The following is a 24,819-nucleotide window of genomic DNA, read 5'->3' as shown; positions in this document are numbered from 1 at the left end:
GCATATGTCTTGTTATTGAAGAGCTTTAAATACTAGTAACTCTTAGCAGTTAAGTGTTTTCATTATGTCTATTTTATTATTATCAACTTGATGAAAGGAAAAGAATAAAGTAATCTTTTTATCTCAATATAAATAATAAAACAGTGTTCCTTTGATCTTTTGCCTCCTCTGAGTATATTTTTTATTTGGCACCAGAAAACACCTGAATTTTTTTTTTTTTTTTTTGAGACACAGTTTCACTCTGCAGCCCAGGCTGGAGTGCAGTGGCGCAATCTCAGCTCACTGCAACTTCTGCTGCCCTGGGTTCAAGCGATTCTCCTGCCTTCAGCCTTTCGAGTAGCAGGGATTACAGACGCCCACCACCATGCTTGGCTACTTTTTGTATTTTTAGTGGAGATGGGGTTTCACCATGTTGGCTGGGCTGGTCTTGAACTCCTGACCTCAAATAATCCACTCACCTCAGCCTCCCAAAGTGCTGGGGTTACAGATATGAGCCACGGTGCCCAGCCAACACCTTAAATCTTTCTAATTCACAATTCTAATTTTACATGTCACCAAGAGGAACATTACATTAAATACCAAGATAAATACATAACTGTATTTAGTGTCTTTAAACCCAGTTCTTTCCACTTATATCTGCAAATGCATCTTGATGGAACATAGACTTGAATTTTTTGAGCATCACTTTTTTTTTTTAAATGGTAAAGAATCACAAAGTCCTATATTTCTTTCTTTTCATATAAAAGCAATTACTTTTCAAATATACATGTGAACTTTTAATTATTTTGTGAACATTTTTACCTTTTCAAAGATTTCTGACAGAAAACTATAATACCAGGTACATGCCAATAAAAAGAAAACATAGTATACCATACATAGTATACTGTACTATGCTATGTAATTATAGCAATGTTAGTGTAAATTATTTTTAGTGTAATCCACTATACTAAGAGATGGAATGTGCTTTTTTCATTTACTTATTTTTTTAACTTTATTTATTTATTTATTTGAGACTGAGTCTTGTTCTGCCACTCAGGCTGGAGTGCAGTGGTGTAATCTCGACTCACTGCAACCTCTGCCTCCACGGTTCAAGCAATTCTCTGCCTCAACCTCCCTGGTAGCTAGGATTACAGGCACCCGCCACCACATCCGGCTAAATTTTTGTGTTTTTAGTAGAGACAGGGTTTGATCATCTTGGCCAGGCTGGTCTCAAACTCCTGACCTCGTGATCCACTCACCTTAGCCTCCCAAAGTGCTGGGATTACAGCTGTGAGCCACCAGGCCTGGTCTTTTTTTAAGTTTAATTTTAAGTTCAAGGGTACATGTGCAGGATTGTTATATAGGCAAATTATGTGTCACGGGTTTGAAGTACAGATTATTTCACCACCCAGTTAATAAGCATAGTACCTGATAGACAGTTTCTCAATCCTCACCCTCCTTCCACTTTCAACCCTCAAGCAGGCCCTGGTGTCTTTTCCCTTCTTTGTGTTCCTATGTACTCAACTTTTAGCTTCCACTTATAAGATAAAGTGCAGTATTTGATTTTCTGTTACTGTGTTAGTTCACTTAGGATAATGGCATCCAGCTCCATCCATGTTCCTGCAAAGGATACAATCTCATTCGTTTTTATGGCTGCATAGTACTCCATGGTGAATATGTACCATATTTTCTTTACCTAGTCTACTTGTGATGAACATTTAGGTTGATTCCTTGTTTTCGCTATTGTGAATAGTGCTGCAATGAACATACACGTGCATGGGTCTTGATTGTAGAACAATTTATATCCCTTTGGGTATACAGCCAATGATAGTATTGCTGGGTGAAATGGTCGTTCTGCTTTGAGATCTTTGAGAAATGGTCAAATTGTTTTCCATGACTGAACTAATTTTCATACTCAAGAGCAGTGTATAAGTATTCTCTTTTCTTTGCAACTCCGCCAGCATCTACTTTCTGACTTTTAAATAATAGCCATTCTGACTGGTGGGAAATGGTATATCATTTTTTCTTTTTTCTTTTTTTCTTTCTTTTTTTTTTTTAAATTTATTTGAGAGACAGGGTTTCATTCTGCTGCCCAGGCAGGAGTGCAGTGACATGATCATAGATCACTGCAGCCTGAAACTCCTGTGCTCACGAAAGTCCTATATTTCTGAATTTGTACACTGGTTCTGTTGATCACTATCTGCGTAAAGTTCAAATATATATTGAGGCAGCCAAGATGGCCGAATAGCAGCAGCTGCACTCTGAGGCTCCCACCGAGAAGGAAGGAAACAGCGGGTGGACTCTGAATCTTCAACTGAGGTACCAAAGTTCTCTCACTGGGGCTGATTAGGTGGTTGGCATGACCAACGGAGGGGGAGCAAAAACAGGGTGGAGCAAGGTCCCACTCAGGAGCTGAATGAGGCAAAAGGAACTTCCTCCCACAGCAAAGGGAGATGGTGAAGGTTGTGCTTCACCTCCCTGAAAACCAGGCTTTTCCCACAGATAATGGAACCTGTGGATCGGTAGGTCCCTTCCTGAGCCCACGCTACCAGAGCCTTGGGTCCCAAGCACAAAGCTGTGGAGAATCACAGAGGCTACTCAGGTGGGCAGCCGCTTTAAGCAGGCACTGAGGCGCAGGAGTATTTACATACTCTGACTCTGGGAACTCTCATAAGACAGGAGATCTGTCTACTCTGCTGGGGAGGGGGCTGAGTCAGGGAGCCAAGCGGCCTCGCTCCCAGGGAACTCCACAAGCTAAAACCTACTGGCTTGGAATCCTCCCGCCAGTGCACTCAGCTAGAAACTGCCTAAGAAGACCGAGTTCCTGCGAGGGAGGGGCGGCGAACTTCAAGATGGCTCCAGTCTGCTGCTTTCCCTGCGGGTAGTGCCAAGCGAGATGGGGCGGTCCAGACCTAATGCAGCGCAGCGCCAGCGCAACCACAGCACCGCACAACACCTGGATCCGTTTGTGGCCAGCACAGCACAGCACAGCACAGCACAGCACAGCACAGCACAGCACAGCACAGCACAGCAGCTGCATCAGTTTGTGGCCAGACTGCTTCTTTAAGCCCACCTGAATCCACTCCTCCTCACTGGGGAGGGACTCCCCATTGGAATCTCAGCATCCTCAGCCAGGGGTTTATAGACAGAACACTAATAACCCTGAGAGGAACGTCTGGGAGGAGGGGTGCCTGCGGTATTGTGGATCAGCCATCTTAGTCTTTTCTTCCTGCTGGCTCTGGAGAGTTAGGGCAGCCCAGAGGAGGAGAATTATTTCCCCAAGCACAGCACACCCGCCCTGCCAAGAGGCAAACAGACTGCTTATTTAAGTGAGGCTCTGAACTGCTTCTCCTGACTGAGATCTCCCAACAAGAGTTTCCAGACACCTCATAAAGGAGCGTTCCCGTTAGCATTAGGTCAGTGCCCCTCTGGGACAGAGTTCCCAGAGGAAGGAGTAGGCTGCCATCTTTGCTGCTCTGCAGCCTGCAGTCGTGATATCTCCAGGGATGGGAGGAACCCAGGTGAATAGGGTCTGGAGTGGGCCCCAAACAAACCACAGCAGCCCTACAGAAGAGGGGCCCAACAAACAGAAAGCAATAGCATCAACAAAAAAGACCCCCTCCCCCCCCAAAAAAAACCCATCCAAAAGTTGGCAGCATCAAAGATCAAAGGTAGATAAATCCATGAAAATGAGAAATAATCAACTCAAAAATGCGGAAAGCTCAAAATTCAGAGTGCCTCTTCTCCTCCAAATGATCACAACAAGCCTCCGGAAAGGGCACAGAACTGGGCTGAGGTTGAGATGAGTGAATTGATAGAAGTAAGCTTCAGAAGATGGGTAATAACAAACTTTGCTGAGCTAAAGAATTCTGTTCTAACTCACTGCAAAGAAGCTAAGAACCATGATAAAACATTACAGGAGCTGTTAACTATAATAAGCAGTTTAGAGAAGAACATAAATGATCTTATGAAGCTGAAAAACACAATATGAGAACTTTATAATGCAAACACAATTATCAACAGCTGAATAGACCAAGTGGAAGAAAGGATATAAGAGCTTGAAGACTATCTTGCTGAAATAAGGCAGGAAGACAAAATTAGAGAAAAAAAATAATGAAAAGAAATGAACAAAATCTTAGAGAACTATGAGATTATGTTAAAATATCAAACGCACGACTGATGGGGTACCTAAAAGAGATGCGGAGAACAGAAAAAAAGTTGGAAAAGACACTTAGGATAGCATCCAGGAGAACCTCCCCAACCTAGAAAGACAGGCCAACATTCAAATTCAAGAAATCTAGAGAACCTCAGTAAAATACCCCATGAGAAGATCAACCACAAGACACATAATCATCAGATTCTCCAAAGTTGAAATGAAGGAAAAAATGTTAAGATCAGCCAGAGAGAAGGGCCGGTCACCTATAAAGGGAAGCCCTTTAGACTAACAGCAGGCCTCTCAGCAGAAAACCTACAAGCCAGAAGAAATTTGGGGCCAATTTTCTATATTTTTAAAGAAAATAATTTTCAACCTAGAATTTTACTTCAGGCTAAACTAAGCTTTGTAATTGAAGGAGAAATAAAATCTTTTTCATACAAGTCAATGCAGAGAGAATTTGTTGCAACCAAGCCTGCCTTGCAAGAGCTCCTGAAGGAAGCCCTAAATATGGAAAGGAAAAACCGTTACCAGCCACTACAAAAAAACACACTGTTGTACACAGACCAGGGACACTGTGAAGCAAATACATAAATAAGTCTGCAAAATAACCAACTACAATCATGATAACAAGATCAGATTCACACATAACAATATCAATTTTAAATGTAAATGGGCTAAATGCCCCAATTAAAAGATACAGAGTGGCAAACTGGATGAAGAGCCAAAAATCCATCAGTGTACGTATGTGCTATTTTATTATGCTTTGTGGGCCTGCTTGCACGGGGAACCCTGGGAGTGTGTGGGCCTGTTTGGAAAATATGTATTATAGCTGGAGGAAGCTAGGAGAGTCTTTTTTCTCTTGAGCATGCTGAACAAACTATGTTGTGCACCTGTGTTTTGATTATAGCCCATCACATGAAGACAGGAGTGGAATTTTCCATTTGTGGTGCCATATTTACACTATGAAAATTTCAGAATTTAGAACGTTTTTGATTTCATATTTTTTGATTAAGGATGTTCAAACTGTATCCCCGAATCTTGGTGACCTCATCAAAAAAAGTAGATAAGTACTACCCTGATGAATTGTTTTTAATGTTTAATTTGCAAAATTTAGATGAAATGTCTATTACAATGCTTGGTAAATAGGATGTACTCAATAATATTAAATAGTAGCATTAACATTTTTTTTTCTGTTAAAACTCTTCAATTTTTATAGTGAAAAATCAGCAAATAGTATCCAGAAAATTTAGAAAGTAACGTGTTTTACTGGTAACATATGCGTCTAGTGTTCTTTTTTTCCCTCTGCATATTGTACTTAGCTTTACATAGAGTATGCATATAGTTTATACACTATTCAAAATTTTTCTTTTTGTCAGAGGAATTTCTCCATGCTTGGATACAGTTGTATTTTCACAGGTTCACAGTATTTTTTCAAATGGGGAAATGAAAATTTAATTTACGTGATTTGAAAAGAGAGTGGCATGTACATAGGTGTTTTGCATCACTCATCTTGAAAACATCTAAATAAATACAAATAAAAATGACCAAACGTATATAAAACACAAGGGTGATTAAATCCATTGGAGGAAACCTGAATATAGTACCACATAATGTGAAACATTCCTATTAGAAATACTGAAGATATATTTATTGACAAAAAGTTGTCATATATTAAGAGGTAATACAGAAATACAGTCAAGAATCTGCAACTTCCTAATTTGGAGAGTCAAGAGTTGTAGGAGAAACTAGAATGTTGGAGAACCTTTAAATGTATTAGAAAAGGGGCCCTATCATGTGTGTGTCTGTGCCTAAAAACAGATACACTGGGCCTGTTAGCTCGTGACTTCATTGACCTGAATTGATCCTAATATTCTGGACTTATTCTGGACTGACAGAGCACTTTCCTGAAAGAAGAGGAAATTTCAATAATGACAGATATTGAAATATCAGCATAAATATCTGCAAAGTAACGGATCAAATGCTACAGCATTGAGACTAAACATAGTTACATATGAAGCTGACCAAATAAAAATTGAATTTAGAAATACAGTCATCAGCACAGTAGATTCATGAAACACAGAAAAGTAATCAAGCAGAGGAAAAATTCCATCAAGTCACCTCCCGAATCAATTTGTATGTTGAGTCACCGAAAGGAAAATATTTGTATCACCTTGTTTCAGCTGAAAATAACAGAGTTTTTTGTTTGTTTCTCATATATTAATAATTGGAAGATATAATAGAATCCACATATAATTACTGTATAAGTTTCTGACCAAGAAATGCCTCTCCATTCGACAATGAATATAAGGAAACAACACATTCCCTAAAACTTTTGAAATAAACAGATTAAGTGAAATATATGTGTGTGTGTGTATATGTATATATTTGTGTGTGTGTGTGTGTGTGTGTGTGTATATGTGTGTGTGTGTATATATATATATATATATATATATATATATATATATATGGAGAGAGAGAGAGAGAGAGAGAGAGAGAGAGAGAGAGAGAGAGAGAGTCTCCCTCTGTTGCCCAGGCTGGAGTGCAGTGGTGTGATCTCAGCTCGCTGCAGACTCCGCCTACCAGGTTCAACTGATTCTCCTGTCCCAGCCTCCAGAGTAAGTGGGATTATAGGTGCACACCACCACACTCCCCTAATTTTGTATTTTTAGTAGAGACAGGGTTTCACCCTGTTGGCCAGGCTGGTCTAGAACTCCTGACCTCAAGTGATCCACCTGCTTCAGTCTCCCAAAGTGCTGTGATTATAGGCCTGAGCCATTGCACTCAACCTATATTTTGGAGCATGACTGTATTACATAGATTCAAAGAACACAATCACATTATATGTGTAGAATTTATTACATTATTTGTGTAGAACTTAATACTTTAAATTCTCAAATTATCCAATAATTTTAGTAATTTTGGACATGATTTTCTAATAATTTAGGTTTGCACTAAATATATGTGGATAAATACATACATGCACTTGAGTTAACTGAAGACGTGTTAAAAACTTAAACGCAAGACTTGAAACTATAAAAATACTAGAAGAAAACCTAGAAAAAGCTCTTCAGGACATTGGCCTAGGAAAATAATTATGGTTAATATCTCAAAAGCAAATGCAGCAAAAACAAAATAGACACATGAGGCTCAATTAAACTGAAAAGCTTCCGCACAGGAAAAGAAATAATCAACAGAATAAACAGATAGTCTACAGATGAAAGAAAATTTTTGCAAACCTCACATCCAAGAAAGGTCTAATATCCAGAATTGACAAGGAACTCAAATAACAAGAAAACAAAACAAAACAAAACAAATAAACCCATTAAAAAGTGGGTAAAGGACATAAACAAACATTTCTTTTTAATTTTATTTTTAATTACATATAATGTATATACATGTATATAAATTTTGTTGTTGTCGTTGTTTTGAGACAGGCTCTCACTCTGTAACCCTGGCTGCAGTGCAATGGCACGATCTCGGTTCACTGCAACCTCTGCCTCATGGGTTCAAGTGATTCTCCTGCCTCAGCCTCCTGAGTAACTGGGACTACAGGCATGCACCACTGCACCCAGCTAAATATTGTATTTTTAGTAGAGCCAGGTTTTCACCATGTTGGCCAGGCTGGTCTCAAGCTCCTGACCTCAAGTGATCCAAGTGATCTGCCCACCTTAGCCTCCTACATTGCTGGGATTACCTGCATGAGCCACCATGCCAAGCCTGAACAAACATTTCTTAAAAGAAAAGATATAAGCAGCAAACAAACATACAAAATTACTCAACATCACTAATCAACAGATAAATACAAATTAAAACCACAACGAGATCTGTCTCCTACCAGTCAGAATGGCTATTATTACAAAGTCAAGGATGCATATATTGGCAAGGATGCATAGAAAAGGGAATGCTTATTTACTGTTGGTATGAATGTATGTTAATACAATCTCTGTGGAAAACAGTAGGGAGATTTATTAAATAACATTTTATTAAATAACTAGACATAGAAACACCATTTGACCAGCAACACTACAACTGGGTATCTACTTAAAGGAAAGGAAAACTTTATATCAAAAAGACACCGGTACTTATGTATGTATCACAGCACTATTTACAATGGCAAAGCCACAGTATCAACCTACGTATTCATCAATGGATGATTGGATAAGTAAAAGGTGGTGTATATATAAACTATGGAATACCATGCAGCCATAAAAAATGAGATCACGTCTCTTGCAGCAACATGGGTGGAGGCAGAGGCCATTTTCCTAAGTGAAATAACTCAGAAACAGTAAGTCAAATATCATATGTTCTCACTTATAAGTGGGAGCTAAACAATGTGTACATATAGACTTAGAGAGGAAAATAATAGAAACTTGGGATTCCAAAAGATGAGGGTGCTTAGGGTGAGTGTTAAAAAACTACCTATTGGATATGATGTCTACTATTCAGATGATGAGTACAATGAAGCTCAAACCCCACCACTAACCGATATGTCCATGTAACAAATCTTCACATGTACTCCCTGGATCTATTAAACAAGTAAAAAAAAAAAAAAAGCAAAGAAATTAAAAAAAAAATACACATCTTTTTAAGGTACCCTTTAGAATATCTTATTAGAACATGTAACAATAATACTCATGTACATTTATAAAATGTTTGTGTTTGATTTATTGTTCCCAGAAGTTCTTATGAAACCAAGTGGTTTCAGTTAATTTCTCATATACGTTATACTCTTAAATATACTCATAAACAATGCTGCATTCAACAAACATTTTTGTCCAATTAATATACAGTTTAAGATGACTCCTGAGGTTTTTGGTATTTTCTTTCCCAGATAGGGTCTCGTTCTTTCATCCAGGCTGGAGGGCAGTGATGTGATCATGGCTCACTGCAGCCTCAATCTTCTGGGCTCAAGTCATCCTCCCACATCAGTCTCCAGAGTGGCTGAGACTACAGGCATTTGCCATCAAACCAAGCTAATTTTTTTAAAAAAATATGGGATATTGCCATATTGCCCGGGCTTGTCTTGAACTCCTGACTTCAAGAAATCTTCCCACATAGGCCTCCCAAAATTGGGACTACAGGCATGCAACAATATGCCCAGTATGTCCCTCCCTCCCTCCCTCCCTCCTTTCCTTCCTTCCTTCCTTCCTTCCTTCCTTCCTTCCTTCCTTCCTTCCTTCCTTCCTTCCTGCCTTCCTGCCTTCCTGCCTTCCTGCCTTCCTGCCTTCCTGCCTTCCTGCCTTCCTGCCTTCCTGCCTTCCTTCCTGCCTTCCTTCTTCCTTTTCTTTTGTTCTTTCTTTTTTTTTTCCTCCCACCTTATCCTGAGTTTTTTAGAAAACAAGACAAGGAGCAGGGAGGGAAAATTGTATTTAAAGGAAATAATTTTAACACAAGAATACATAGACATTCTCTTAAGATGATGTATCCCAAACCTTCTCATAGTCCACTCACATGATCCTACCAGAATAATCATCTTTAGCTGTATTAACTGTATTAATTTACTAGGATTGCAATAACAAAGTATCACAAACCAGGTTGCTTAAAAAATGTAAGAAATTTATCCACCTCCCAAATCAATTTGTATGTTATACCACCATTCAGGAGGCTAGAAGTCTGAAATCAAGATTTTGTCATAATTAGTTCTTCTGAGATCCCTGAGAGAGAGTTTGTTCCATGCCTCTCTGCTACCTTTAAGTTAGGACTGGAAATTTTCGATGTTATTTGACTTATGGATGCATCTATCCATCTGACTCCATCTTTACTTGGCATTCTCACTGTGTTCCTGTATCTTCATATAGCCATCTACTTGTAAGGATACCAGTCATTGGATTTCAGGCCCACCCTATTCCAATGTGACTTCATCTTAACTATGTCTGTAATGCCCTATTGCCGAATAAGGTCATATTCTGAGGTATTGAGGGTTAGGTTTTTTTTTTTTTTTTTGGAGGAACAATTGAACCTATAACCATAACCACACTTTTAGAGCTTTAATAGAGTAATAAGGAGGTAATGGATCAAATCCTCAATCTTACTGAAATACTCATACTCCAGCTCAAATTCACTTCTTTGTGAGAAATTTGCTTGGCCATAGAACAGATGATAATGACTTCAGTCGTGGCTTGTCTATTACAAGGTCCACAGCAACACTTTTCTTTTACAATGAAAAATTTAAATGTACAGAAGCTCACCACAAAAAATTCAGCAAAATATTTAAAATCCCAAGAAACAATGGTTTTATATGGATTAATAAGATGAACAGGTATTCTAAAAGACAAAGCTCCTTAAAAACTTTCCTTAATTTAAACATTACCATAAGAGTTTAGATCATGAACTCAAATATGAATTTTAAAATAATCATTGCATTATCAAGTGTTAAAAGTGTGCATTAGTAAAGATGTTTTTGGTGATTGTTATATGTACAAATGCATCTTTCTCTGCATTACCATGTAGAATCAAAATATAACATCTTCAAAATTATTGAGGGGCAGGGCATGGTGGCTCATGCCTGTAATCCCAGCACTTTGGGAGGTTGAGGCAGGTGGATCACCTGAACTCAAGAGTTTGAGATCAGACTGGCAACATAGCAAAATTCCATCTCTATGGAAAATAAAATAAATAAATAAATAAATAAGTAGCTGGGACTGGTAACTCACTCCTGTGGTCCCAGCTATTTGGGAGGCTGAGGCAGGAGGATCACTTGAGTCATGGAGGCAGAGGTTGCAGTGAGCCAAGATCATGCCACAGCATCCTAGCCTGGGAAAAAGAATAAGACCCTGTCTCAAGAAAAAAGGAAAGGAAAAAAGACAAAAGTTATTAGGGTATACAGGTAACAGTTTTTAAATGTCAAGTGATTTTGTGGGAAAAAGTTCAATAATAAGCATAATGAATTTTTATTAGGAATGTAGCAATATCTGTCTATTTCTTGAGAATTACATTTTGATTATTGACCTATTACTTAAGTAACACCATGGTTTCACTTTCTACTAGCAGCTTTTTCAGTATTTAGTTTATAATAGATAGCTCATAAAGGCAGAGGCAATGCCATATTTATATGTACACTATGAATATGGGTAAATTCAGTTATTATCGATGGCAGTTTCAGTCTGGAAATTGCATAACAATGGCCTAAAATATATACTGTTTACATGTGCTTCAATTAAAATGAAGAAAAATTGTTGTCTTGTCATTACAAAATAAATTGCTGGGATATAACACCTACATCTTCATGGAGTCTATTAGAATTGTTTGCTTTAAACCTGACTGAAGAAACATATCTTTTCATTATAGTAATATGCACTGGATTTGACATTGAGCATCTTGTTTTTATTGTTTTTGAAACAGGGTCTCTTTCTGTTGCCCAGGCTTGAATGCAATGGTGTGAACACGGCTCACTTCAGTGGCCTTGACCTCCTGGATTCAAGATATCCTCCTCCATCAGCCTCCCTAAGTAACCAAGGCTACAGGTATGGACCACCATACTTTTTGTAGAGACAGGGTCTCATTTTGTTACCTAGAATTCCTGGACTCAAGCAATCCTCCCATCTCAGCCTCCCAAAGTGCTTGAATTACAGATGTGAGCCACCACACCCAGCCCAGCATCTTTCCTTTAAAAAATTGTCAATATATATTTCTTGAAGTGTCTATAATTTTCTATATACAGGGAAATGCCATCTCATAGACTGTTCTTTTAGCTGACTTCTAAGTTGTTTCTTGAAAGTTCCAAAGACCACATTTAATTGAAATTACTTGTTCATTTGTTTTATTTATTAATTGAAGTTCAAGCATTTAAGTATATTTTGGTTTACTTGAGAACTTTAGATGTGCTTTTAATAAAAAATAAGAATTTATATTTTATAAAGAAAAGGCTTACCTAATAGCTACTTTAATTTATTGATTATATATTATTGTTGAGTGTACTTGATAACATTCTTGACATAATTCCAAAGTTTAATGGGCATTAAAATTAATGGTCGAGCTACTAAAAATTCTGTTAGGGTAATTTGGTCTAAAAAGCATTGTATCCAAGTTCACGATTAAATGAACCACAAAATTATTGAGGGCATTTGTGGATTACTGAAATGGAGTAATATTTATAAACATCTAAAATAATGAGTATGACCTTCAACAACATGACATCTTGTGAATACCAACCAATAGAAAGTAAAGCAAACAAATAAAACAATACTTTTTTTCTGTTCATAAAGACCTTTAACCTCTTTCTGCTGACTTAAATTTAAAATCATATTGGCTCTCAGGGCCAGCTAGTTCATTGATTATACACACAGCTCATCTCCCTTTTACCATGAAGAAAATAAAGTATCACATTTTAAGGGGGTTATGAGTAGTACTCTTAAAGGGATAATATCATAAGTTCAGCATTCTTTGCATACTAATTTATTTTAAAAGTGTTTCAGTTTCTGTTATGGTTATTAAACACTGTCAGTGGTCTTTCTCTTTTTTGAACAAATATGATAAATTAGACACTGTTTATAAACATCCATCTCTGCCTCAAGACCATAATACCAAGTTCCTATTTGAGTTTCTAGCCTGCTGACCTGCCTTATAGATCTAACAGCCCCCTCAATTCTTAGCCAATTGCTTAAAATAAATTTTATCTGTGTGTCTACTTTATCTATCTATCTATCTATCTATCTATCTATCTATCTATCTATCTATCTATCTCTGTCTATCTATCTTTGATCTATCATCCATCCATCCATCGTATTTGTTATGTTACTCTAGAGAACCCTCAGTAATAAACTCAGTAACATAACATTTTTTTCAGGTTTCTTATCTGCTTTATTAGAAAGTCATGCTATTCGTATTATTTATTTTAATTAACAAAATTGCTGAAGCCTTGATGCCAAATAGCACAACAACAAATGTTTGCTCCACTATCACCCTCAAAGGTTTTGCATGGTGAATCACATTCCTTATTCATCCTTCCAACATGAAGACCCAAATTGATGTGGAAATTTCATTTAAAAACTTCCATGCTTCCTGCACATTACTCCATGAATTTTAAAAGAGAGGATTTACTTTTTTTATGCTTAGTATTTTTTGGATTGTCGCTTTTTAAAAAATCTTGTTCAAGGTCTGTATGTATCCTTGAATCATATATTTACTCAGAGATACCCTCATATTGAACTATCTTCCCTGAACTTAATATTTATTGGCTTACATTTCAGGACTTTGTTTTTGACATATGCTCATTTTCTCCGTGAACTGTAATAATAGGAACATTTCAGGACTTTGTTTTTGACATATGCTCATTTTCTCCATGAACTGTAATAATAAGAGAAAGATATCCTATCTTTCCTCAGTCCGTGGAATACCACCAGATTAGACCTGGTATCCCTCTAAATCCTAATGGAAAAAACATGACAGAGACACATGACTCACAGCACATTGCTAAATCTTTGCAAATTTTTTCCCTCTGCCTCTTAATTGACCTGTCTAAGAAATTTGACATTGCTAAATATTCTTTTCTTTTTTACAATTTTCCCCTCTTGATATACATTGGACGGCCAGGTTGTGCTGCATTAGATCTTTTAAGACTTCTCTTTTATGCCTCCAAAATACTCACATACTTTCTTTAATACCATGACAAATGTATGCATAAGCATTGACTAAAATACTATTTATATCCCACTGTCTCCAGACAAAATTGAAACTGAATTACTTGTCTCAATATGGGACTGCCCAATTCTATAACTTACACAACTATACAGCTCACTAATGAATACATACTTGTTACCAGTTATTTTCCAGTGATCCAAAGTCACATAATATTAATGTTTAAAAAAATGAATTCATCATCTCTGCCACCCATCTCTATCCTATTCCAATCTTGCTGTCTGCCATATCTCAGTAAATCCATATTATCTACCCAATATCATAAGATGTAAATCTAAGAAGTAGAATTGTCTTTATACCCAGTAATCCTCACACCTACTGAATCACATAATCTTATAATTGTACATCCTAATTATTTATCAATTCTGTTTCAATTCCTCTTTGGCCACTGTCCTTATTCTAGTCTAAGTATTTATCATATCATGACTGGAGCTTTACAAAATTTCTTGTGTCAATTTCACATTCTCTAGTCACATCCCTCTATCCTTGTTTTCTCCTCTACTGCACCTAGTGGTCATCCTAACATGATTATATCAACTCCCAACTTTTTGATAGCTCCTCAGCAGCTACAGAATAACATTTAAACACAAGATAAAATATCAAATCAAAAAGTTACATCATCTCAATTCTTTCTCCCATGGTCTGATTCTTCACTTCTCTCTTGGTCTTGATACTCAAGTGATGCTATAGTTCATAGTGTATATTAGTTTTGTGTTACTGCTGTAACAAATCATACCAAATTTAGTTTCTTAAAATAATATACATTAGTTATCTCAGAGTTTTATAGGTCAGAAGTCTAAGTTGACCTGGCTCTTTCCTGTGCTCTAGGCTTCATAAGACTGAAATCAAGGTGTCAGCCAGCTGGGTTTTTATTGAAAGACTCTGCAAAGAATATGCTTCCAAATACACTTCAGTTGTTGTTGCAATCCAGTTTCTTGTGGTTTCATGACTGAGGTCTCCATTTCCTTGCTGGTTGTTAAAGTCTGCCCTTAGCTCCTGGATCCCCATCATTGTTATTACCTCTCACTGTGTATGAATACCTACATCTCAGAGCCTGCAATGTTGCTTCCAATCCTTCTCACACTTGGAATTTCTTTGACTTTTCTTCCTGACACATCTGTCTGACTTCTGCCACTGCTCTCATCAGTCTCCATTTGGAGAAAGTTATCTGCTTTTAATGGCTCATGTAATTAGGTGGACTCAACCTTGACAACAGAGAGTGATCTCCCTCTCTTAAGGTTCTTAACCTTAAATCTACCTTCAAAACCCCTTTGCCATGTAGCATAACATATTCACAGGTTTCAGTGATTAGTGCATAGACACCTTAGGGAGACCATTATTCAGTCTACAATATTTCTTATTTCTTCATACTTATATTCATACTCTTGCACCACATGATAACATATGTACCTTTTTACCTGTCTGGAATACTGCTCTACATCCTTCATAACTCAGCTTAAAAGCTGCCCCTTCTGAGAAAACAGGACTGCTTTGATGAAACTTCTACAATGTCACCCTTTCTCATTTTCTTCTACCTCTCTTGTGTGATTAACTTATTTTATTGAACCTGTGCATATCTGTATGTTTACTAGAAAGTAAAACATGTGAAAATAGAGATGACACATTTTATTTATTTATTTACTTTTATTTTTGAGATTGAATCTCGCTAGTCGCCCAGCCTGGAGTGCAGGGGTGCAATTTCGGCTCACTGCAACCTCCGTCGCCTGGGTTCAAGAGATTTTCCTGCCTCATCCTCCTGACTAGCTGGGATTACAGGTGTCCGCCAACCACGCCCAGCTAATTTTTGTATTTTTAATAGAGAAAGGGTTTCACCATGTTGGCCAGGCTGGTCTGGGACTCCTCACTTCAGGTGATTTGCCCGCCGAGGGCTTCCAAAATGTTGGGATTACAGGTGTGAGCCACCGCGTCCGGCCTGCATTTTATTTTTATATCACCATAGGAAGTCCATCATAAAAATGTAAAAAGTAAATTAAAAAATGATTTATTAGTATGACATCCATATAAACAAATCTTTTCTCATAACTTTTTGTTATTCTAATTGAGTTAGCATGCATTGTATTACTCAATTACCTCCCTTAAGACCCTGTCTGTAAATATAGTTACATTCGGCAGTAGGACTTCAACATATGAATGGCGGGGTGGGGAGTGCAATTAAATTCAAAGCAGTATACATGTGTTAATGCCCGCCTCATTGAAAGAATTTTGTGCTTAAGCTTTTAATATTACAGTGACTCAAACACATGAACTTCTAGTGCCACATGATATGGAGAAGTCTATTGGAGAAAAACTTACAGTCAAAGAACTAGTAGAAACAAGTCATATTCAAAATCTCTTTATTCCACAGCTTAGGCTAGACACAAATGGTTTCTGGACTCCATGACTAATAATTGGTAGAGAAGGGCCCTCTCCTTAATAATGCTGTCTGTGTTTATAAAGTCAGGGGGCAGAAGTATCTAGGTGACCTTGTTATGGAAGGCTTAGTAAAGGGGAACTTCTAGAGCCTACTGGCTGGCATCAACTTCTTCTTCTGCTGAGCTAACTTGAAACTTCAGTGTAAACTCAGCTACAAGAGGTAGACAGTAAGCCTCCAGGACTATCCATATGTGTCACTTATCAGCTTTCAAGTGAAAAATTATTTTCAAAAGGCAATATGGCATAGTGGGATAACATAACTAATGATCTTTTAAGTCAGACAGACATTTATAGAAATCACAGATGTGTCATGTGTGAGCTGTAGTTTTTAAATTCTTTTGGAAAAAGGAGTTTAAAATTATTTTTATAATATAGACCATTAATATTATTGGGTATACGAATTTAAAACATATGTATTAGCACAATGTGTACAAAACCTCCTGTATTCAGTGATGATTAGCTTTTCAAACCACTACCCTTCTGTTTTAAAATTAACTTTCAGAAATGAACTTACCATGGCCACTGAAAATATAAGGTTTTATTTATTATTTTGTGTGTTTCATGCTGAATAAAAGTTACCAGAAACCAAGCTTTACTTCCTGAGAATTAAGTTATAGTAGAAATGACTGAATCTCTGGTTATTTATCTGGTTATTTATGTCACTGTCTCATTATTTGGAAACTGGATATACATAGAATTCTTGACATTCCTGTCTTTTTAATGTGCTAGGAAATTATTACTATTTGGTCTTTTTTTTTTTTTTTTTAAATAATGCAACACTTTTCAAACATATGACCAGTTCACCTGATAGAGGAAATCAGTGGACAAGACATTAGTTGATAGGTTGAGGAGAGAAAGTTCCTCTAATTTAGAGTGATGATAGGTAATTGTAAGTCTGGAAGTTCTTATATTATGAAAATTGACAAGAGAATGGGGCTTCTGATGCACTCTTTATTGGTGTGATAAAGAGGTCTAAAACAGAATAATTTACTAGTTAGTTCATCCATTTAAGGAAGAAAACTTCTCTTAGAGGGAGCAAAAATGTATTTATACATGAAAAATCTAATGCAATGATGCTGAGGTTTTAAGAAAATGAAAATACTAAATATAATAATATCAACCTCTCCTATAAAGGTCCAGAATATACAGATTTTTATATTTGAAAATATTTATAAAAATGATTGGATAAACTTTACTAGAGGCTAATATGCCCTCAAGGCCAAGATTCTTTGATGATCAATACAAGTTAAAAGCTATTGTTATGATGAACTCTGATAACTAAAGACCTTCAAGAACTCAAGGCCTTTCAGATATAATTTTTCAAAGAAGATAAAAATAAAATTGTAATGGTAATTTGGGAAAACGTACAGAAGTATTTTTTCTCCTTATGTTTTTATCTACTTTATTTTATTACATAAATTTAAAGAACAATATATACTTTATTGTAAATACTTCTAACATTTTATCTTTGAAAAAAATGACTACTTTCAGTACCAGTACTAAATCTAGGACTGCAAGTATTTGCAATGTATTTGCAAGGTATCTTAATATATATTTATAGAAAATAATATGAGAAAAATGTTATTTCCATATGGCCAGATTTTTTTTTAATTCACCCAAACTTGAGTTTATAATAGTAATTGCATTGTATAAAAATATGTTGTTATTTTGACATAGAATTATATACTCGAAATGTAAACAAGTTGCCTTAAAACCAGTCAGTCTTTATCAAAAGCTAAATAAATAATAATGTGTTTCTGTAGAAAAATTTTAGGTACACTTTTGTAGCTCATCAGTAAAATAATTGACTTTAAAGTTGAGAGGTTACTTGGCATTTTAAAATCTTACAATAAAATTAAAGAGAATTCAGGTCTCAATTTAAAAAAAAAAAGAAAAACATGAAAGGAGGGTCCCATAAGTGACCACAGCATAGTAATTGATTTACATATTTCTTTTTGACAGCTGTGAAAAAACATTTGTTTAATAGTTCAGAATTTGTTAAATCACTGTAGAGAGGTGATTTAAACTCTTTTCTTCTTTGAACTCTTAAATATTTGGTAGCTGCCATCTCATTAATAATGTAAACGATGGCTTCTAAGAATGTGTCATTTTTCCATTTCTTAAACTACGCTATTTTCAAGCTGCTATTCAAAATATTATTTGCTAGGTACATTACCACAGATTTATCAGGATTAAGTTACTCTTCCTTCTCTGTTTTACATTTTCTATGACTCATAGTGTATCATGTTTACATGCCCCACCCATTGTTGTCTTACAGTAGATACTCTATAATTATCCAACTGATGGATATTTTATGCTTCTCAAAACAGATACTTCTGAATGAAAGTGGGAGGAAGATTAGCACTTTCTTGTTCTTAAAATAAATTTTATTTACAAATTAATATTTCAAGTTATTTATTATACATTGGTTTTATAAAATAGTAATTCAAAAGTTATCTGATAGATTGAGTTATTTGATTATAAATGCAGTTCAAAATTCTATACATTAAGATTAAAAATGTCAGTGATGGAGTACAAATTATATTCCCAGTTTGCAACCTTCAACACTGTAGTTGCTAAGTGAGTAAATTAATTAAAACCACCTCCACAACCTAATATAAACTATAGTATAATCCAGCTTTGAATTTTCTTTCTGTGCTTTTCAAAAGTTTTACTCTAAGATTCTGTGGCAGTCAATTTTGTTTTTCATAGAAAAAAAATGTGGCAAGAACTTAATATGTGGCAAGAAATTTTAAGTTTAAGAAGATTAAAATCCCCTGTAGCTGTAAGAGTTAAAGAAAGAGGAAAGAAACACAAAATGTGGATCAAGAGCCAAGGACAGTTTTATTTTAGAGAAATAAGCTGAGAGGGGTTTCTGGCTGATTTTGGTCAGGAGCACTCTCTCTTACAGACTAAGTGTATACACTGGTTTTAGGGTGAGGGGATTTATCACAAGCTTGGAAGGTTTCTGTGTCAGGGAGAAGTTTTATGACGCTGTTGGAATGTCTCTAGGCAGAGGGGAGGTTATCTTGGGGCTGATACTTTCCAGAGGTGAGATTATCTCAGGGCTAGCATCTTCCTGGCTGTAGTGGGATTATCTCGGGGCTGGCATGTCTCTGGTTGAGGAGGGATTTGGAATGTTTCTGATCGGTGATGTTATTTATGGTTTATGATGCCCTTTGGATTTAGGCAGTTTTTTGATTAAAGTGAACTTTAGAATGGCAGTGCTTGCCCAAGGTGGTGGTGTTCCTGCTCTTTCAATAGCTGTTCCTTCTTACTTGCCTTTTGAGGTTTGGATGGCATGGCTTTCTCACTCTGGTAGTAATGAATTGTTTAATCCTATGAAAGAAATAGCACAAAAACAGTATAATTATATTAAACATCATTGAAATAATACTTATTATATTATTCCAGGGATATTTTTGTGCTTTGTTGATACAAAGGACTACAATTAGATTTTTCATGTCAATTTGAAAAAGGAAAAATTAAATATGGTATATGTATAAAGTAACTGCATAACAGTGAAGCACAACATAAAAGGCAAACAAAATAGTATATCGGCCTTGAATGTTAGACACAGTAATCATTTTAAAAAATCGATTAATTGCCTTACATGTTTATTTTTATTAGCATAGACTTTAACTTCAGTTTTATAATCACACATAAAAAAATGATAACTCTCATATGCATACCTTTCTCACAATCTTCTTAAAAATTCATTCAAACTTAATACAACTCTCTTCAATTATAAAATTATAAAAAGTAATTTCTGTTTTCTCAATAATGGATCATTTCATTATATCAGTATTCAAGTATAAAACATAGACATAATTCTGCTATTCATTAGTTCTTTTATAACCTTAGTCTGTTTTGATTGTTTATGATTTTAATTTTACATCTTATCCCCAGATTTTCTTGAAGATTTTTTCTAAAAATATTGTATGTTCTGATTAGCACTATCCTCAAACAGATCTAATTTTCTATAAATAAAGCAACAAATTATTTGCCTAAGTAAAAATTGTTATTTGTTCTTATTCTTCATTGCCCTGTCTTTTACTTAAGCAAACCTTTTAAGGTTTTATTTTTATGCTTACACCATGTGCTTTTATGACAATATAAATCAAATTTGTTTTCCATCTAGTTTAAGTAATTTAATTCTTTTATTTTTGTAAATTTTTGAAATTTCCATTGATCTGAGTTTTGTGTATTTCTGCTTTCTAATATGAGGTTTTTGTTTGACCTAACTAGACTGAGATTACCTTCTTTGTAATAGGATATTGGTTTTTACCACAAATAACTTCAAAAGACACTGTAAACATATACACAGGGCAGAATTCTAACATAAATATATTTTATCATTTTTCATAAAACTAGTGAAAAGAGTATTTTAATACCCTGAAAATGATGATCTTGCTTATCCCATTAGCTACCTCAAAGAAGATTTTGATTGTCCATCCTGAAAATTTACATTTTAGAAAGTTTCTGAATTAAACCCTAAGGAAATCCTTTTCTCTGCAATTATCCTTGTTTATCATCCCTTTGATTTTATTTAACACATTATCTGACAACAAGAAAAGATCCATGACCTTAATCTTGCTGATCCTCCTATATCTATTAGGCAAATGCCTAATTTAACAAATGACTCTTCTGCTTTGTCCTAAAGCCAGAAAACTCATTTTTCCTCAAACTAATCAATGAAACCAGTTTAGAAATCAGTTTTTCTTTTCTCGAGGGAAGAAATGTAACAAGGAAAAACAAGAAAGAAAAAACATAACTTAAAGGCATTGTTGAAACATGAAAACCGCATTTTAAAACTGTGAATCTAGATTGCATGCATACTTCAAATAACAGTAGAGGAATTAGCACAGCAGTACCTACAGTTGGAGCCTCACCTCACCATTGCCTGAACTTTATTATTATTATTATTGTTATTATTATTATTATTATTATTGAGATGGAGTCTTCAGTGTTACCTGGGCTAGCCTCAAATTCCTGGGCTCAAGTGATTCTCCTGCCTCGGCCTCTTGAGTGTAAGCCCTATTTTTGTTATTTGAAGATTGACATACCAGTCGACAGTATACACACAGTGGTATTTGAGATATTGTACATTTTTCATAAATGTGTGTTAAATTAATATGGCATCACATCACCTTGATGTTATATTCATGATGTATGCTGATAAAATCTTTCTTCCTTCTGCTCTTTCAATTTTAAAAATACAGAATAAATTTCTTTTGGTTATACCCTGAATGAGAATCACATTTCAATTTTATTTATATTCTCTAAGTAAGCAGTGAGTTCACTGTTTTACAAACACCCTAACTATTCACAGGTTTAAATTTAAACAGCTACCAAACAAAACCACTGAAGCCCTATGCAAAAGACCTCACCTAGGATGTCATTAACCAATGTCATGGTCCTACTTTTCATGAACTTTATTGTGCTGTTTAAGTTTGTGAGGATATGTACAAGTTACTGTTAAATAAGCAAAATCATAGTTTCAGTCAATAATTTAAAACAAGTTTTCTAGAACTCTTATAAATTCATAGACTTAAATTTCAGATAAATAGTGCTTTCCAAAAATTTATGTATATCTTCTCAATATTCTGTATTGTCTCCATACCTATACTTAATCATCTTTTCTTTCATAAAGTTATTTCCTACATTCATAAGACACTTTTGGTTGTTCAACTAATTAGTAATAGGAGGGGCATTAATTTTACTGATAAACACTGGAAGATGAAAAACCAGAATTTCTTTGATAAGACTAAACTTCACTAATTATTAACAATGGCAGAAAATATACAACACTAAGAGGAGGAATTGTGATATACTGGGTCTTATAGAGATTAGAACTGAAATCTTATTCATGATACAAAGCAGTCCAATGGAGTACGCTATTATTTTAATGACATATTTTGTTATCAAGCATAATAATTTTAAGAACAGTTATAATAATCTATAACAAAAAATAGTAATTTGTGAATTTCTGTTATGGGGCTTCATCTTTTCAAAGCACTCTCTACATTTCTACTCCCTCACAAATCAAAATACAGTCATGTGTGACTTATCCCAGTTGTGTATTGAGAAATATATTTAATCACTGTACAAACATCATAGAGTATAGCTACACAAACCTAGACGTTATAGCCTACTACATACCCAGGCTATATGGTATAGATTGTTACCACTAGGTTACAAACCTGTGCAGCATATTACTGTACTGAATACTGTAAACAATTGTAACTCAGTAAGTATTTGTATATCTAAATGTATCTAAACATTAAAAGAGGTACAGTAAAAATACAATATTACAATCTTATGGGACCAATTTCATCTATGTAGTCTGTTATTGACATCATGTGGTTCATGACTATACAACAATTACAACGACAAATATTGCTCATTTTCCCTTTGAGTTTTATGTTGACACTTTAGAAGAAATTGATTGATCTCTTTCTTTTCATTGAAGCTTCCATTGTCTTTGTTGGGTAAGTATCTTGCAACACAGCACAAAATGAGTCATTATCAAACTATGGACTGAGACTGATCAGTCAGGTCACTTCTAATAATTCATGCTGAATACATGTGAAGGGTTCATGTGGTGGAGAAAATTTTAGAACAAGGACACAATGAATTGACAAAAGGATTTGAATCAAAGTTTGTCTCCTACCAGTGCCCAGACTTTTAAATGTTATGCCACAGTATGTCTCTATGAATGGTGATCTTAGTTACAATCAAGTTTCTACCTAATAATTGGAATAATATGATTCCTAAAACAATCATCCTGAGCTCTTTCACACAATATTTCTTTACATATTCCGTAAGGCTGTTTTTAGGTGCTCCCATAATTTACTATTTATAAATGTTTTAAAATTCTAATTTTTAAAAATTGTCTATTTACATTTAATTCTTCCAATAGCCTGCTCCCTGAAGGGAGTTAGTTCTAAAATATATTTGTAATTTCTATATTTACATCTCTAATATTTAGCCTAAATCTGATATATAGCAGTTACCATTTAAATGCTTGTTGAGTGAATTAAAATGGATGTTATTTAAGGAGAAAATATTTTAACAAAACATCTTCAAAATAAATAATACACTTATCTTATAATTTTATAATTTTATTCATAAATAGTGACTCATCCTATGCTTGAGTATATCTTTCAGATGCATTGGTAAGCCAATGTACTGAGCATGGTCGCTACTGAAGGAAAAAAAAAAAAAAACACATATTTCATGTTGTATCAATTTACTTGAAAATTTTATAGTAATCATGATTTAAATATTTGCCTGTATAGCTTTCTGTATTTAGGAGGCTGTACATTGGCATTGTGTCACCTAATATAGCAGGTATTCTTCCTAGGATAAGTGTCAGACATATTTCTTAGGTTATTTTATTCATAAAAAATAAAATGATAATGAATTCAGATGTATGATTCCTAATATTTCTCAAAATATTTGTTAACTTTAGTGTCTCTGAATTTTGATGAAAAATTTTAAAGATTTATATACATGATTTTTATTAATTTATCATATTGAAATCATATTCTAATACATTAAAAATAAATTCATTGAAAATAAATGTTGATACATAGAGTCTTTGTGGTTTTATAACTAAAGATTATAACCTTGAACTTAATATTTAATGGATCTTTGATTTTTCTATGACAATGTTATTTTACTTTTCATCAAAATATTTAAATTGATTTTGTGTATCTGTTCAAGTTTTCCAAATGGATCACAGTTCTTTGAAACTAGAGTCTACATGTTTAATATACTTCCCATTCATGCCAACTCATCCTATCTCTATATTTGATATTCAAAATAAAATAAGCATTCAATTATTGATTGCTATTGGCAATGTTTTCATCTGTACATCACTAAGGTGGGAAGAAATACATTCTGTTTTTGAGATGGAGTGTCACTCTGTCACCCAGGCTGGAGTGCAGTGGCACAATCTCGGCCCACTGCAGCCTCTGCTTCCCAGATTCAAGCGATTCTCCTGCCTCAGACACCCAAGTAGCTGGGATCACAGATGCACACCACCATGCTGGCTAATTTTTGTATTTTTAGTGGAGATGGGGTTTTGCCATATTGCTCAGGCTGGTATTGAACTCCTGTCCTCAGGTTATCTGCCCATCTAGGCCTCCCAAAGTACTGAGATTACAGGCGTGAGCCATCATGCCCCGCCAAGAAATATATTCTTTTTTTTTTTTTTTTTGAGCCAGAGTCTCACTCTGTCGCCCAGGCTGGAGTGCAGTGGCGCGATCTTGGCTCACTGCAAGCTCTGCCGCCTCCCGATTTCAGGCCATTCCCCTGCCTCAGCCTCCCGAGAAACTGGGACTACAGGCACCCGCCACCACGCCCGGCTAATTTTTTTGTATTTTTAGTAGAGACGGGGTTTCACCTTCTTCGCCAGGATGGTCTCGATCTCCTGACCTAGTGATCCGCCCGCCTCGGCCTCCCAAAGTGCTGGGATTACAGGCGTGAGCCACCGCGCCGGGCAATAAATATATTCTTATATAATTTTCAGAGAAAATTTATATTTGAAACCTTAAACAGTTGGTTACACACTTTCTGTTTTATATTCCTTAACATATGTCAACCACAAA

Source organism: Macaca fascicularis, chromosome 5 (genome assembly GCF_037993035.2).
Source record: "Macaca fascicularis isolate 582-1 chromosome 5, T2T-MFA8v1.1".
Classification (NCBI taxonomy): Eukaryota; Metazoa; Chordata; class Mammalia; order Primates; family Cercopithecidae; genus Macaca; species Macaca fascicularis.
This window is presented reverse-complemented; position numbering follows the sequence as displayed.